Raw genomic sequence first — 16,644 nt, 5'->3', positions numbered from 1 at the left:
TGCAAATTAGAATAGAATAGAATAGAATAGAATTGAATTGAATTGAATTGAATTGAATTGAATTTATTGGCCAAGTGTGATTGGACACACAAGGAATTTGTTTTGGTGCATATGCTCTCAGTGTACATAAAAGAAAAAGAAAAAAAATCTTCATCAAAGGTACAACATTTACAACACAAATGATGGTCATAGGTTGCAATTTAACACTTAATGATAGCAACAAAAAGTTACAATTATACTTTATTATTACTAATCAATTATATTTATTATTATCACTAATCAAGGCTGTCACTAAATGAGGAATACCTGTATAGACACAGACACAAACAGATATACAGGTGTGGATGTGGGTGTATTGTATGTGTGTATACCCATTCATAGATAAATGCCTATAGAGAGAGCGCCAGTTTGGTCTAGTGGTTAAGGCTTTAGACAAGAATCCGGAAGTCTTAATTCTAGCCCTGCCTTAGATATGAAAGCCAGCTGGGTGACTTTGAACCATTCAATCTCTCAGCCCAACTCATCTCTCAGGGTTGTTACTGAGGGGGAACGAGAGGAAGGAGAATTAATATGTTCTTCACTGTACATTATTTATAAAAATAATAAAGGTGGGATAAAAAAACTTTAAAAAATGACCTACTGCATTACTTTTGACTCCCAGATGCTCAGACATCTGTCTGCATAAAGTTCTGGTGGCCTGTCTTACTATAACAGAATAACAGAGTTGGAAGATTCTTGGAGGTCTCCTAATCCAAGTCCTTGCTCAAGGCAGGAGATCCTATATCATTCTGGACAAATGATTGTCCAGTGTCTTCTTGAAAACTTCCAGCGATGGAGTACCCAACTTCTGGAGGCAAACTATTCCAGTGATTAATTGTTCTCACCATCAGGAAATGTCTTCTTAGTTCTACGTTGGATTTCTCCTTAATAATCTTCCATCTGTTACTTCTTGTCCTGTTCTCAGATACTTTAGAAAATAGGTTACCTCCTCTTTTTTGTCACAGCCTGTCAAGTATTGGAAGACTGATATCATGTCATTCCTGCTCCTTGTCTTCATTAAGGTAAACATACCTAGTTCCTGCAACCATTTAACCTCCAGACCCCTAATCATCTTTCTTGCTCTTCTCTGAACTCTTTCTGGTGTCTCAATGTCTTTTTGTATCATGATGACCAAAACTGGACGGAGTATTGCAAGTTTGCTGTTACCAGTACAATATAACATGGTATATTGTATATAACTTCAAGTGATCTTGATGCTGTCCCTCTGTTGATGCAGTCTAGGACTCCATTGGCCTTTTTGGCATTTGCAGCACACTGCTGATTCATACTTAAGTGATTGTTACTTTCCCACCAAAATGGTACCTATTTAACTACTCACATTTGCCTGCTTTTGAACTGCTAGGTGGGCAGGACCTGGGGCAAGTAATAAGAGATCAGCCCATTACACAGTGCTCAGGTCTCAAAACCAGGCTGTCAGTTTTCCAGCTGACAAGCTCAATGTCTTTAACTGCTGAGCCATTGTGCCCCCTTCATTATAAATCATCATTATTACTTAGTACAAAGGATTTTTTTTTCATTTACTAAGATTTCTTGTTATTATTTGAGACAAAGATAGACAGGTTGAGGGCTAGATGCAAGTATAAGAGCTCTTTTTTTAAATGTCCCCAACCAACTTCCTCCCAAAAATTTCATCTTGGATGAGTGATGACAAATTCCTGAAAAATAAAATACAATTTCCCCATGGTATTCGTCATAAAACAAGAATGGTATATAAATCACAGTAACAGATTCAAAAACAATGCACAAGCACTGACATTCCAGTGCTAACAATTGTGTGATGTCATTACAGTATCATTCTGTCCACTCTGGCTCTAAGCTGATCAGAAGAGAAATAAGAGCACTCCTGGCCTTCTTTTGATTTAATATCCTAAGGGAGGGAGTCTTGGCACTGAAAACAGATTCTAAAGATGAGATCATACCTTAGGCTGACTATCATCTGTTGACGGAAGTAGAATAAATACAAGACAGATAAGAAAGTAACCAAGATAAGTAAACTTTGAGACTACATGTAAACTTATACATAAACTGTGCAATGTTGATGGGATTTAGGGAAGTAAGTATCTGAAGTAGTTAGCTCAAATAGGTTAATGCTTAATATCTCTCTTCAGTTAATCAACTTGATATATATATTTCTTATTTTCTAGTGGAAGTACAGTATGTAAACCTGCAGTCCCAACTTTAATCAATCCTTCAAGCTTCAAAATAGTCTAAATATTTGGACAAAACAATTTGCAAATTAACTGCAAGTTATTCTTTTTGATGGTGATTTTGACATAACAATATAGCGTTTATCTTTCAGCTTCTGTTCGAAAGGGTTTTTTTAAAAAAAGCCTTACCGTTAAATGTACAGTCTCTTTTCATGTACATAAAGTTCTCTTGGATTTATCCAGTTGAGCTGAAATGGCCGGAGAATGCTTGGAGCAAAACACTGCACAAAGAAATCTGAGGAGGCAGGAAATAAAATAACTGAAATGGATCCATGTGACATGGACTGTTAAAAATAAAACTGATGTACTCAGCAGCATGATTCACTTTATGGAACACTGTCCTTTCATGGCATTTCTCTCCACTACTGCTAGAGTGATATTTAACAGTTGCTGTTGAGCAAGTGATTCATATTTTAATAAAGGACAATATTACCAGTAAAGGACAATGATATTTTCTTTGCTGTCTTGTAGAAAAAGTTTTGCATTCCTTCTTCCTTTTATTTTTCACTACAAATATTTTTCTTCAGCCTTTTCCATACATAGCAGCTAGATCACAAATCTTATTCAGTACAAAGTATTAGCTTTCCTGTCTGAAAACATAAAAGTTTAAACTATCTTTATGAATCTTACTGACATTAAAAGTTAAGTAATAACCCAAGTCCAAATCATAATTTAGATGCTTGAAAGTAGATATGGGTTGGTTGTTCTTTTCTTCCATCTTAGCAGCAGCTTTTCATTTCATTTTCTAATGAGCTTTACTCTGGATTTATAGAAATGTATCAGGCCTGAATTTTGACCATGGCATGGACCCTACTAGTCTACTCCTTGCAAACTTCTTTTTAAACTCGTTTTGAAGCATATCAACAGTAACCACATTTTCTTCGAAAAAATAAAGGACAAACCAGAAAAAGGGGCAAATCTAAAAGTGGTTCATATAAGGAAAACAATATTTAATTGCTATGTTTTTAAATTTGTTTTACAAAAAAAATTTAAAGAGCAAAACAAAGGAAAAATTTACAAAAATGTATATCCTAAGAAAAATATCTAAAATCAAACAGAATATGTACATTTATTTTTTAAAAAGCCAGTTTCCATATTTTTACATGAATGTGAAAGACTGCGTTAAGTGGTACTGTTTATAGATTAAAAGTTAAATGACAAATTGTGTTTTTTTTTAAATTAATAATCTAAAGAATAGCTTTCTGAAATAAAGGACTGTCCTTTATAATAAGGACACATGATCACTACAGACATGGAGCACACAATATGAGAAAATAATGACAAATGAATAGACTTTGTTTAAATCCCTATCTGTCTATAAATTGATCAGTAGCAGATTGTGATTAAAGCTGCCAATTCATTGTTTTCCCAGTTTTCGGTCACATCTCATCACTGTCTTGTGTTCCTTTCTAGCTATATAGTAATTGTATACAAGTAGTCCTTCACTTATAGCAGTTCATTTAGTGACCGTTCGAAGTTACAACATCATTGAAAAACATGACTGTTTTTCACACTTATGACCATTGCAGCATGCCCAAAGTCACGTGATCAAAATTCAGACTTTGGCAGAATCAGAATCAATCTTTATTACAATTACAGATCAGCACAAGAATTAAATATTAAAATAAATATGTTCTCTAAAAATTATTGGAAAATAACTAAGCAAACTAATAATATGAATATTTAGGTGTTTTTTCCTTATTATCATTACAGCAGCATAAAATTTTGCTACTGCAAGAATGATAGCTGGATTTGAATCCTGAAGGAGATGGTGAATATAGAAGTTATCTGATCTCCCTAGAAATCTCTCCAACAGAGGGAGGAGATACGTTGATTTGATGTTTCTGTAGAACTTGCAACGCAATAGGACATGTGAGATATCTTCAACTTCCCCATTGCCACATGTACACATTTGCTCAGCTATTGGAGTTTTATCATACCTGCCCTGCATCTGGCTCTAACATCTGGCTCTAACAAATGCTATTCTGTTCTTAGGAAAAATCAGGTCTTCCAGATACCTTGCTGATTCCCAAACACCCCATTTAATCTGATTTCTGCTGTGGAGAGATATCCTGTTAAATTCTAGCTGGAACTCTATGTCTCTTATTCTACTGGTAACCACTTGCTTGGCTTGATCATAGGGATATTAAAAACAGTGGGAAGGTCCGTAGAAGGCCATCTTCCGCTCCATCACTTGTTTACCGGAAGAGGGGAAGTTGTCTATCAGGACTAAAGGGGTCAAGCCTTCTGGGAAGAATGGAATTTTCAACCAGGCCCTTACCTGAATTTGGCATTCCTGTCTCAATTTTCAACTGGGCGTTTGATGTCCCCCTAGCTGCAGCGAAAATGGATCGCAGGAATTTTGTTTGTTTTCTAAAGACTCTTTTTTCTCAAAAAATCCTGTTTGTGCCCCGTAGAGAATTTGCCTCAGTTTTTTAGCCTCAACGAGTTTTAAGGCTATGGGAACTAATTGTCCTCGTCACCCTACACCCATGTAAAAAGTGTTTGAAAGCATTTGAAGATCTAACAGCTGATTGCATCATATGGTTGAGGTTTGCCTTCCAAACACCTTTCTTATGGAAAACCACCCCTAAGTACTTGAATGTATTCATCCCTGGGGTAGTCCTCTTTGTACACTTACTGAGCCAGATAAAGTCCCTTATGGGTTACACCTTACTTTGAAGGTGGAGTTAGAATATAGTTTTTGTATGAGATAGGGGAGGTGTTTTTCAATCGTAGCATTTTTCAGTTTATTGCAGAGGTTACTTCTGGATAGCGAATCACACACTTGTTTAAAGTCAAGGAAGGCCACAAAAAGAGATGATTTCTTTTTATATGTACATTTTTGTACAAGATGGTGAAGTACCAAAATATGATCAACTGTTGATCTCCCTTCCCTGAATCTAGCTTGTTTGTCTTTAATTATGGCCTCTGAGATTATACAATCTTGAAGTTTGTGGTTTAGGTGTTTAGCATACAACTTGCTAACAACACTCAGTAAACTAATGGGCCTGTAGTTTCATGGATCATTTTTATTGCTTGACAACTGGTTCATATTTATGATGGTGGCTGGGTCCTAGGGTCATGTCACCTTTTGCGACCCCCTGACAAGCAAAGTCAATGGGGAAGTGAGATTCACTTAACAACTGCAGTGATTCACTTAACAATTGTGGCAAGAAAAGAAGTAAAATGGACCAAGGCTCACTTAATAACTGTGATTAATTTGGATTGAATTGTGGTCATAAGTCAAGGACTACCTGCCTGTTTTCATGGGCAAAAGTGGCACAGAAAGTAACATCACAAAAAAACAAAATGGAAACAGGGGTACCTTTCCATTCTTGTTTCCATTCTATGTTTTTTAAGTAATATGTAGTATATGTTAGATTCCAATATAAACTTGAGCACACAAATTTGAGATATAGAATTATTCTTCCATTAATAGAATTGTATTTCAGAAATGGCTTTGAAATGATATTTCCTAGTTTTGACTTTTATAGCCTAACAGCCTACTGTTTTCCTCCAGTCATATTAGAGAAAGATTGGGAGAAGGGATAATTTAAATCTTAGCAGTCCACCCTTTCCCAAGAGTAATCATATAATTATGAGGGGTTATTGTTGCTAAAACTGAAGCTCATGACAAACTATAGTTAATATTGCTGGGGAGCTCTTAGAGCTTCTCCCTTTCGTCTAATATTTTAAAAATAGCAAAAGAAAAAAGAAGTATTTTAGGACCTCCTGCCCAAAACTCAGGAATTAACAAACATAAGGAACTTTGTGTCTCTCTTGAAATTCTAGGATAGTTCTTTGCTACCTTGCACTTACTTATAGTTTAACTGTAACATTTTTAAATCAGTGAGATCAGTTCTCTAGATATCAGGAGTTTACTGGGAAATATTTATGTAGTCAAAAATAAGGCAACAAGCATACAAATTCAAATTGAATTTTAATGGGTCTATGGCAAGGGTGCAGGATATCTGAAGAACCATCTTCTCCCAATGGGATTGGTCCACCCTACTTGTACTGGCAGAAGGGGCCTATCGTGGATCTCATCAGCAAAGGAATTTTAGATGGTGAGATCCAGGATATTCCAGCCTTTGGAATATCTTGCTGCAGGTGATAAGATTCTCCCCCCCCCACTCCTTTCAAATCTTGAAAACTTGGCTATGCTAGCTGGCATGGAGTTCTGAAGGAGAAGCTGTTGGGCTGGAAGAAGTTGGTACTTTAAGACAGAAAGCAAATCTTAATGTTGTGCTTGTCCAGCCCTACCCCCATGGTTTTTAATTTTTTTGTAAAGTTAATCTGTTTTATACTTCTAATTCTCTAGCTATGTATATATTTTATCATTCTGTAAGCCACTCATAGTCACTTTGAACCGTGAAATGGGTGGCAAATAAATTTAAAAATAAAACAATGTTATTTAATATCACTGAATTAACTAGATCTATAGGCTCTTGAGACTTCAAGATAGTTTTGGAGTTCATTGCAGAAAGAAGGCTGGGGATAACTCATATGGAACAGCTTATCCTTTCAGCATGATATCAACTTACCAGATGGGTTAGTGTGTTAGTGGCTTGCCAAAAACCATGGCAGCCCTCGCCCTTCCTCCTGAAGTTTGGCAGACCACTTACTCTCTTGGTCTTTTGCAAAACACTGAAGACCTGGCTTTTCTCACAGCTGCTGGGATAAGACAAGGTGACTGAAACTTGACTTAGCACCAGGTTTTTCTTTAATGTGTTAGGTTATCATTTTACTATGGTTTTTGTGTTGCTTTAATTTTAAATTGGAAGCTGCCAAAGTTTGTTATAAGATGGGCACTATATAAATGTTTCAAATAGTTTTTTTCAGCCAGGAGCTGAATGGGAAAAGTACAGCCATATTAATACTATGAGATCACATGATGTCAACACTGGACTAACTGGTAGGCTATTGTAGCTAGTCTTTCCTGTTGTACCATATCCCAGGGGTGAAATCCAAAATTTTTCCCTACCCGTTCTGTGGGCGTGGCTTGGTGGGCGTGCCAGAGGAAGGATATTGCAAAATCTCCATTCCCACCCCACTCCAGCGGAAAGATACTGCACAATCTTCATTCCCTCCCCTCCTGGAGGAAGGATATTGCAAAATCTCCATTCCCATACCACTCTGGGGCCAGCCAGAGGTGGTATTTTCCGGTTCTCCGAACTACTCAAAATTTCCGCTACCAGTTCTCCAGAACCTGTTAGAACCTGCTGGATTTCACCCCTGCCATATCCAGAAGATAATGCTGTGAGATCGTTCAACATCTCAGTTTTTGTCTTCTAATGTCCCACAAAATTCCATCTTGTTCTGATCATCACCCACTCTTACAATAACCAGTTCAGTTTTTAGCATGGCGCAGGGAAAGGTGTTGTGGCTGATGCACAGTGATGATGCAGGGATATTACCATTTAGGATAAAACTGGGGATTGTGCCTCCAACAACCAAACGGTGTGTTTTATGGTTGGTATTTCAAGCATTGAGCATTGAATAGTGTGTTTTGGATTAGATGTAAAAAATATCCCAAGCACCTTGAGTGTTTATAACACAGCCTGTACTGCTTTGCAGGATGTTCAGAGAAAAAACACCCCCTTCCCCAAACACATTATAAACTGATCATTTCATCCAATAGGTTTCATATCCAATGTTTTTATTAGTTTGTGGATTATTTTAAGATTTATCCCAAGAGTCAATGTTGGAAATGTACTATTAATGCCATAAAATAAAAATTCCACGTTTCTTTGTTTTTGGCATAGTATGATGTTATTTGTACCAAGAGATGGCTTCTGGTGGAGCCTATATAAAAATGATGGTCAATGTTTTTGTGACAGAGTGAACTGAATTTAGGGTTCATTCTGTACAAAAAGATGCAATCCATCGCTTCCCATGGAACCTGAAAAAAAATATCACATGAAATAAAGTTCTATGTCAGATCTCCAGAAGACAACTTTTACTCCTGTCCCGCAAATGATGCGGACTTCCCAATTAAGTCAGCTGCTACCTCTTTCCAAGATCTGTTGGATCAAGTTGCAGAAGGATCATTTTAGGAAATGTGCATATTCAATGTTCTGAGCTGCACCAAGGGTATCCATAAAGAATCCGCTTTTTGGATTTTTCTTTTTTAAATCACCGTTATTTAGGAATGCTCATTGCCCATCTGCCTCTCTTTTCTTTTTCTTGTGAATTCCTCTCCGTGGGCAACCCCGCTGGTTTTAGTTACCCCGTCGAAGGTGCGGCAAACACCAAGCCACTCTCGTTCAGTGGCTCGCTGAGCAAAGTGATGGATCTCGCCCGGTTATTACTTTCCGCCCTAGAAGCAGGTAAAGAAACGGCTCTCGCGCGCCTTACATGGGATCTTTCTTGCGTTCCCGCAGCAGGTAAGCCCGGCAAACCTCCCCGCCACATCTGATCGGAAACACAGCTCTCTATACAGGCCCCTTCTGTCCCTAGACTTATTTACGTACAGGCGATCCGGAAGCTGCGCCAAATGGCTGGCTCAACCGCGCCTGCGCGCTGTAGCTTTTCGCACCCGGCTTCGCCTTGCGTAGAGGGAGAGGCGCCTGTGCGCGCCTTGGGCCCAAGAAGGATTTTGGTACCGTGTAGGCCGGCTCTTTAGCCGGCCGCAACAGCAGGTACTGGGGGTTGGTGGTAGATTAGTTGTGCGCGCCTGATTCGAGGGGCCGGCCTTGCCTAAGAGAGTGCGGCCGTTGGGCTGTGTTTCGCCCAGGGCTGTGAGCAGGCCAGCGAGGAGGCAAAAGGAGGGCTGGGAGTGTGCGCGGCCTTTTGGTTGGGGGCGCCCGCAGGCTGAGCCTGGCGTCCCCCAAGGGGGAGCGGACAGGGGAGGGCGAGGCCCCTCGAGAAGGCTGCGGCTGCTGCTGCTTCTCACTCGCGGGGCGTTGAGGTGGTGACTTGCGGCGCAGGAAGGTGGGGGGTTACTCGGGAGGCATGAAGTAACTGGAGACGGCCTACCTTCGCCTTCCAGGGTTTTAGAACGAAAGTTCGTCTTGGCATTTCCTACCTGGGATGGTTTGATAGCGCCAGGGACTGTTTTTGGCACCTGTGGAAGATTTGGGTACCCTTTGCCTAATATATGAAGCTTGGCCCTTTCTTTGTAACTGAACAGAATTTTCACACCAGTCTTATTTCCTGGGGTGGGGGGACGGACAATCCCTGTAAATTCCCCCTCCACCTCCTTGTACAAACGAAGCGAGTCTTGTCCAAATATTTAAGAGTGTGCAGATCTTTATTTTTCTGCTAGCTATTATCATTAGACCCACAGCATAGTCGTTCCAGATGAGACAATTAACCAAAATATTTTTCTGGGAGATAACAGTATTGTAAGTAGTATATCCTGTTGACTTGCGCATAACTTCAGGGTTTTCTGAGATAACTGCAAATAGCCACTCTTGTGAGGTTCAGGGGTTAGTTAGTGAAATTCCATACACACAGAATTTCATATCCTCCTTTCACATCCGTCTTTCTTCCTGGTACCTAGTTTCCTTCTTTCTAGCTGCTGATTTTGGATTCTTCCAGAATCAGAACTATATGATCGCTTCGCCAACCAATTAAAAAGGATAGAGAAATGTTAGATATATTGATATTAGATGGATTATAATCACAGATGGGTATTTTATGCAGTTGCACCCATTCTGTTACAAAGTGAATTTCAGTTCCATAAAAGATCAAGTACGTAATTTAGGCATTCTCCAATTCAAAGGAAGACAGTTAAATCACTTTGAGAATGATTGATATATATATTTTTTTTCTGTTCTGGAATTTTTCTGTTTCTGACACAATTTTCCAGGAGTTTAATTGTTTGCAATAATATATGTACATATTTTTCTCTTACTTTGCTATATGTGTTGCTTTCCTGAATTGTTTTTTCTTATACTACATTGTTATAAAACTGAGAAGAAGTTGAATCTGTTAGGGTGAGTATGTTACTATCTCACCAGATTTAAGCTGATCCCAACTACCTTCTTTCTGCCTGCCTCACCATGTCTTAATGTAATTTCAACATGAAGGTTTTTTGTCCATTTCTATCTTAGTGTCTGGATTTATATATGTCAGTGTCTTTGATTTTGTTTACAGCAGTTTGATTACAGTATGTTTATTAAAATACAAAATGCCCCCAGAACTGCCGATTCCAGTAACATTGTCATTATTCTCCACAGCACATGGAATCATTTTCTTAAGAAATTGTGATCTGTGCTACACAAAAAAAGCCTAACCCTGTACTGTTTCCAAGTGAAATTCAAGATGCTGGTATTTATAAAATCCTAAACAGTTTACGTTCAATTTACAAGAGGTACATCTCTTTTGGTACTTACCTACTCTTCCTCAAATCTTCTTATCCTGACAAATCAGAAGTACTCTGTTCCCTAGTATTGCTTCATTTAAGGAATGTTCTTCCCAAGAGGATCATCATCATCATCTTGGTTGTGGTACTTTGGTACCATACATTTTTCCAGTCATTCTAACAACTTTTAGCACTTCTAGATTGTTTTATTGCTTCAATTTAAAAATGTAGAATGGGAAATCAGTTTATTTTAAAACATGGATTTTAAAATTATGTTAAGTTGTGATATGTTTATATGTGTAAATTGACATTTACATATACCAAGCATACATCAATTGTATCTTTGTACCTACTTATCTTTCTCCGGCCACATGTCTCTGCATGGTCCTCAGGAACCAAAAGTGGCCCTTGAGTCAGGCAAGGTTGCAGATGATTTGTTTATCCTAATAAAGTTGGAACCACCTGCTAAAATAATTCAAGCTCAGAGAAATATGGAATATTTTCTTTTAAAGCTACAATTCTTACATTTTCTTTGATAATGATAATAGGATATTCTGACCCCACCCTTATGTTCAACATAGATATGCCTATAAAATGCTACTTGGGGATAAGGAATAGATAAGAGATAGAATATCTAAAATATTCCGTAGGAATGGAAAAGATAAACTATTTGATGTTCATGTTCTTACAGTAAATGCAATAACCGGTCATGTAGTTCTGAAAAATATTTCAAATATTTATATTGGAATCAATTTCCATTTCAATATTATACAAGCATTACGTATATATAAAGCTGAAGTATTTGTCAAAGTGTTTGTGCTATTTATTTTAGGAGCATTGCCAACGAGACATTGAAGGAATTCTTCAGATTGCTGTTTTTACTTCCTGCAATATGTTTTGGGTTTAACTAGATGTTTTATTCCATCTCTAGCTGTAACTTTCTCTTTTTATATATCAATCTGTCTAATTCACAATGAAATCTATTGTAATTGATTAAATAGGTGCAATATTAATTAGGGACTTCCTCTGAACTCATTACTTGAAGATGCCATATTTTTATTTTCCCTCAACTGACATGGTTTATGTTTCTGGAATGGTAGCTCAGGGAAGGTTGTTTCTGTTTTCTTTACTGTTCTTGGTCATTCTATTAAGTACTTTGATTCTGAAATGGTAGTCTCTATGTCTCACTCCTCCACTGGAATTATTCCAAAACACACTAGTTCTGTCCATGCTTGTATAAGAATATCTAAGTGGAACTTCCTAGTGAGTAAATTGCAAATGTTTTTCTGGATGCTTCTAAAAACTTTTTAGAAGATTTGTTAGAATTCTTAATTATCTGTTTTGTCTTATGGTATTACTATGTAAGTACCCTGTTCTGGTAAATTTTGTTTTAAAGCAAGGTGTGCAATTTTTGTCAGCTTGAGGATTGCTTCAGGTTTTATAGCATAGGTTGAACTCCATCAGTAGACAGAATAGATCTGTTTGGAATGAAATTGATGCTTTAAGCCCCAGCAACATCTCTCCTAGTTGTACCTGTCTACTGTGAGAAGTTTCACGAACAGCTCAATGAATACTGTATAGGCTGAACATTTTTGCTAGTTTAATTAATAAAGTTTATTTCAAAATAAAGATAATACAATAGAAAACTTCATTTGTATTTATACGACACCTCATATAATGTTTAACAAAGGTTGGTTATAATTACCTTATTTGGCAATGCACATTTGTAGTTAGAAGTTTAACTCGCATGGCCTCAGCTTATCCTGTGATTGACATATTTTGGACTATTTTCCACATATTATTTACATGATTATTAATAGCCTGTGTGGCATAGTAATTTAGCATTGTAGAGAATTCAAGGGTACACTCTCATGGACACTCATAGAGCCTTTTGCAACCAAGGTTACTTTATAGGAGGGATGTTGTAAAGATTAAAATAAGGAGAAATTCTCAAATAAGCTAGCTCAGTCCCATGGAGGAAAGATAGGACACAAATTTAGTAAGTAAGTAAACGATCTTGCTTATCAAGTGTGCATATGCATCCTTAGCTGTTTTATAAATTTGGAATTTATCAAAGCACCAAGAATTGTGAAGTTCTTGCACAAGGAAAGTAGTCAAAAGAATAAATGCAATAGTAGATACATATATACTAGGATTGTTGAAAGATGTGGTTTATCAATTTTGGAAATAGCCTCTTTTTCATATTTTCTCGCTTTTGGACAGAAGGATGAATAAGAGGATTTTCAAGTAAATTGGCAGACACTTTTAGAATTTTTCTGTTTCTGACACAATTTTCCAGTTTTTTCCTTTAATTAGTTGCAATAATATATGTACATATTTTTCTCTTAGTTTGTTATATATGTTACTTTCCTGAATTGTTTTTTCTTATACTACATTGTTATAAAACTGAGAAGAAGTTGAATCTGTTCGGGTGAGTATGTTACTATCTCACCAGATTTAAACTGATCCCGACTACCTGCCTTACCATGTCTTAATGTCATTTCAACATGAAGGCTTATTATCCATTTCTAGCTTAGTGTCTGAATTTATTTATGTCAGTGTCTTTGATTTTGTTTACAACAGTTTGATTACAGTATGTTTATTAAAATATAAAATGCCCCCAGAATTGACCATGCCCATTCCAATAACATATTGTCATTATTCTCCACAGCACATGGAATCATTTTCTTAAGAAATTATGATCTGTGCCACACAAAAAAACCCTCCTTGTTTAATTGAGTCAGTTTTGCCTTTGAGAGAAATTCACAGACACACACATGCATTTTTAAAAACTTGGATAGGAGTCACCTCTGTCTATGGAAAAGCAATAAGAGGAAGAGGAATAATAAAAGGGGGAGAACTGATGTGCCTAATTAATGAATGTTTATAGAACTGGATGACAAGTCAGGTATTCAAATACAGGTTTATAGAGGAGACTGACAAATTTGTAGATGAATTCAGAGGAAAGCTGGCATTTAATACAAAAATATTTGGCTTTTGGTAGGAGAGACTGGGTTCTTGATTGCACATTGTAAGCTTGCAGAGATATTGGGAGTAAATTGTTTAATATAATGCTAGAAGGAAAGGAGACAAAAGGAAAAATGGGGGAGGGGATCAAAAGGGGGAAAAGTTAAAAGGGGGATTCAGTTATATAATAACTTCTTACTCTTAAGTTAAAACAAAACAGACATAATATAAAAATGCTATTTAAACCATCAAAATAACAATTTTCTAATAAAATAACATCTATTTAAACTTAAAATAAACATAAAAGAATATATAGTAAACATGTCTAATAATAAAAATACATAATATTTTTATCATCATGACAGAGCTAATCATTGCTAAAATCAGAACTTCATTTCTATTTTTCTCAAACAAAAAGTCCAAGATTCTACATGTTTGTAATTTATCCTAACTCACTAGTCTTTGTTAATATCATTCCATATTTCATAGTTATTCTGAAGGAAAGGGAAAGGAAGAGAAGAGAAGGAAGGGGAGGGGAGGGGAGAGGAGAGGAGAAGAGAGCAACAAAAATGATTTTAGGGGACTGGAGGCTAAAGCATATGATGAGCAGTTGCAGGAATTGGGTATGTCTAATCTAAGGAAGAGAAGAACTAGTTGACACAATGGCTGTCTTCCAATACTTGATCTGTCACAGAAGAAGGGGTCAACCTATTATCCAAAGCACCAGAGGGCAGGATAAGAAGTAATGAATGGAAGCTTGTTAAAGAGAGAACCAATCTACAACTAAGGAGAAAGTTCTTGGCAGTTAATTAACTTTTAATTAATCATTGGAACAGCTTCTTCCCAAGTGCTCCATCGCTGGAGGTTTTCAAGCATAAACTAGATAGTCACTTGACCAGGATAATGTAAGATCTGTAGAAGTAGAAGCTTAGACTAGAAGATCCAAGGTCCCTTCCAGCTCTATGATTCTATGATTCAGAAACAACATACCAACATACAAGTCATGTTAATTAGCATAATCCCTAAGTACTTAACCTGCCTCTCAATTTTAAACCAGTATTTCTCATCAAAATCACTTAGTTTTGTGTATTTATATTTTTAACTAAAATCTGGATCTTTTTGTTGACCTTAAAAACCTGTTTGTCTACCAAAATCCTTCAACTTCTTCATTAAATGTTCTATATCATCTGGCAATACCAAAACCACGTTAATGGCAAAAGGTCTCAATTTTTAATTGTCTTTATTTTCAAACCTTGTCTTATGTCTCTATTTAATATTTTTGGAACTAAAAGAAAATACAAAGGTTATAAGGTTACAAGCCTATCTTCTAGGGTGTTAGCTATTCCTGACACCTTAATATCATCTGCAAATTTGGTAAGTTCTATTCTATTCCCTCATCTAAGTAGTTTATGAAGATATTGAAGAGTACTGGGCCTAAGGACTACTCGCTGGGTACGGTTTGTCAGCCAGTTGTGAATCCATCTGGTGATGATGCTATCTATCTCACTAGCTTTCTGGTTTACCAAGAAGTAGGTTGTGGTCTACTTCGTTGAATGCTTTGCTGAAGTCTTAAGTATATTATGTCCACAGTATTTTGCTAGTTTACTAATTTAGTCACTATGTTGAAAATGAAATAAGATTGGTTTGGCATGATCTGTTTTTAACAAACCTGTGCTGGCTGCTAGTTATTACTTTATTCGTTTCTAGGTCTTGGCAGATCTGTTTTTTTATTATCTTTTCCAGTATCTTCCTGGGTATTGATGTTAGGCTGATTGGCCTGTAGTTTCCTGGGTTTCTTTTTCTTCCTTTTTTGAAGATGGGAACATCAGCTCTTTTCTAGTCCTCTGGTAGTTCCCCAGTGCTCCAGGATTTTTGAAAGATGTGATACAATGGTTCTGAGATGACATCTGCCAGCTCCTTTAGAACTCCAGGATGTAGTCTGTCAGGTAGCTCTTGGACCTACTTTGGAAGGAAAAGTAAACCTTTACTTGGGAGAAGTCAGCAGCACATAGCCCAATCTTTACATTTCAGGCGAAATCCTTCTCAGAGACAGACTTTATCTTACTATTTGCACCTAGCACTTTCTCCTAATACAGAGCTGTCCTGTTCCTGGGTTTATTACCCCTTGATGTAATTTAAATGCCATTACATTATTACAACTCTTGATCTCCTTAACCTTGGCACTGAGCTCCATCTTAGTGATAGTGTTTATTATTCCCAGTAGTGCCAGGGACATTTTTACCACTTTTATTCTTTACGTTGTTCTTCCTTCACTTCCATCTACCTTATGTTGACTACTCATATACTTCTCTTCCACCTTTGTTTTACTCCTAATGTTATTTATGGCATTTATTTTTATGCAGCTTCCCCTGGACCCAAAGTTGTCTCTTGAGTGATTATATTTATAATGAACCCTAAAACCTACAGGAAAAAAGTTTTTCAAGAAATCCTACAAATCTTCATACCTTGGTCCCATACAGTATTCTGCTTTGAGGTAGTAGTTTAGTATAGTTTTTACTGCCACTACCTGTGGTCCAGGGGGCATTTCATCTGACATTTCCTCAGAATAATTTTTAAGCCTGTGCTTCTTTTGTAATAACAAAGATTAGAATGCAAACATTAAAATAATTTTAATTTGAGGCTTACTTAGAACAGGAGTGAAAACAAAACTACCGGTAATTCACAACTGCATTACTTGGGATTGGCTGCCAAAATAGTTATTCTAATACTTTCTGTTACTATGGTGTATCTTATAGTACAAAACTTCCCTTCATCCTCTGTTTAAACATCCACTACCTGATAAGGCAATCTGCTTAACGATTAGGGTTTTTTTTGTAGTGTCCATAAAAATCAATTTCCTTGTAATTTAAGCCATTGTTTCTTGTCTTCTGGAAGAACTGAACAATTCTGCTTTTTTTTCCCTATACAGTAGCTTTTGAAGATTGCCAACATATCTCCCCACCATTTTCTTCAGATTAAGCATACCTAGTTTCTCCAACGCAGAACTAAGGAAAAGTTTCCTGACAGTGAGAACAGTCAACCAGTGGAACAGGTTGCCTTCAGGAGTTGTGGGTGCTCCATCACTGGAAGCTTTTAAGA

General features: G+C 37.0%; 2 protein-coding genes across 4 annotated transcripts in view; one reads left to right on the top strand and one right to left on the bottom strand.

The window, feature by feature from the left end:
- FBXO40 (F-box protein 40) overlaps positions 1–8,713 on the bottom strand; it is a 41,798-nt gene extending 33,085 nt beyond the window's left edge. For both annotated transcript variants that reach the window (XM_058169777.1, XM_058169776.1), the window contains exons 1-2: positions 8,628–8,713; positions 2,397–2,502 (exon numbers count right to left, since the gene is read on the bottom strand). The gene's annotated coding sequence lies outside the window, so the exon portion shown is untranslated. The remainder of the gene's footprint in view (positions 1–2,396; positions 2,503–8,627) is intronic.
- Positions 8,714–8,758: 45 nt separating this feature from the next.
- KPNA1 (karyopherin subunit alpha 1) overlaps positions 8,759–16,644 on the top strand; it is a 47,316-nt gene continuing 39,430 nt past the window's right edge. Inside the window, exon 1 of one of the 2 annotated variants that reach the window (XM_058169778.1) lies at positions 8,759–8,911. The gene's annotated coding sequence lies outside the window, so the exon portion shown is untranslated. The remainder of the gene's footprint in view (positions 8,912–16,644) is intronic. The other variant, XM_058169779.1, reaches the window with a different exon arrangement.

This window comes from Ahaetulla prasina, chromosome 2 (genome assembly GCF_028640845.1).
Source record: "Ahaetulla prasina isolate Xishuangbanna chromosome 2, ASM2864084v1, whole genome shotgun sequence".
Classification (NCBI taxonomy): domain Eukaryota; kingdom Metazoa; phylum Chordata; class Lepidosauria; order Squamata; family Colubridae; genus Ahaetulla; species Ahaetulla prasina.
The sequence above is the reverse complement of the archived record's forward strand: the minus strand, read 5'-3'. Positions and strand labels throughout refer to the sequence as shown.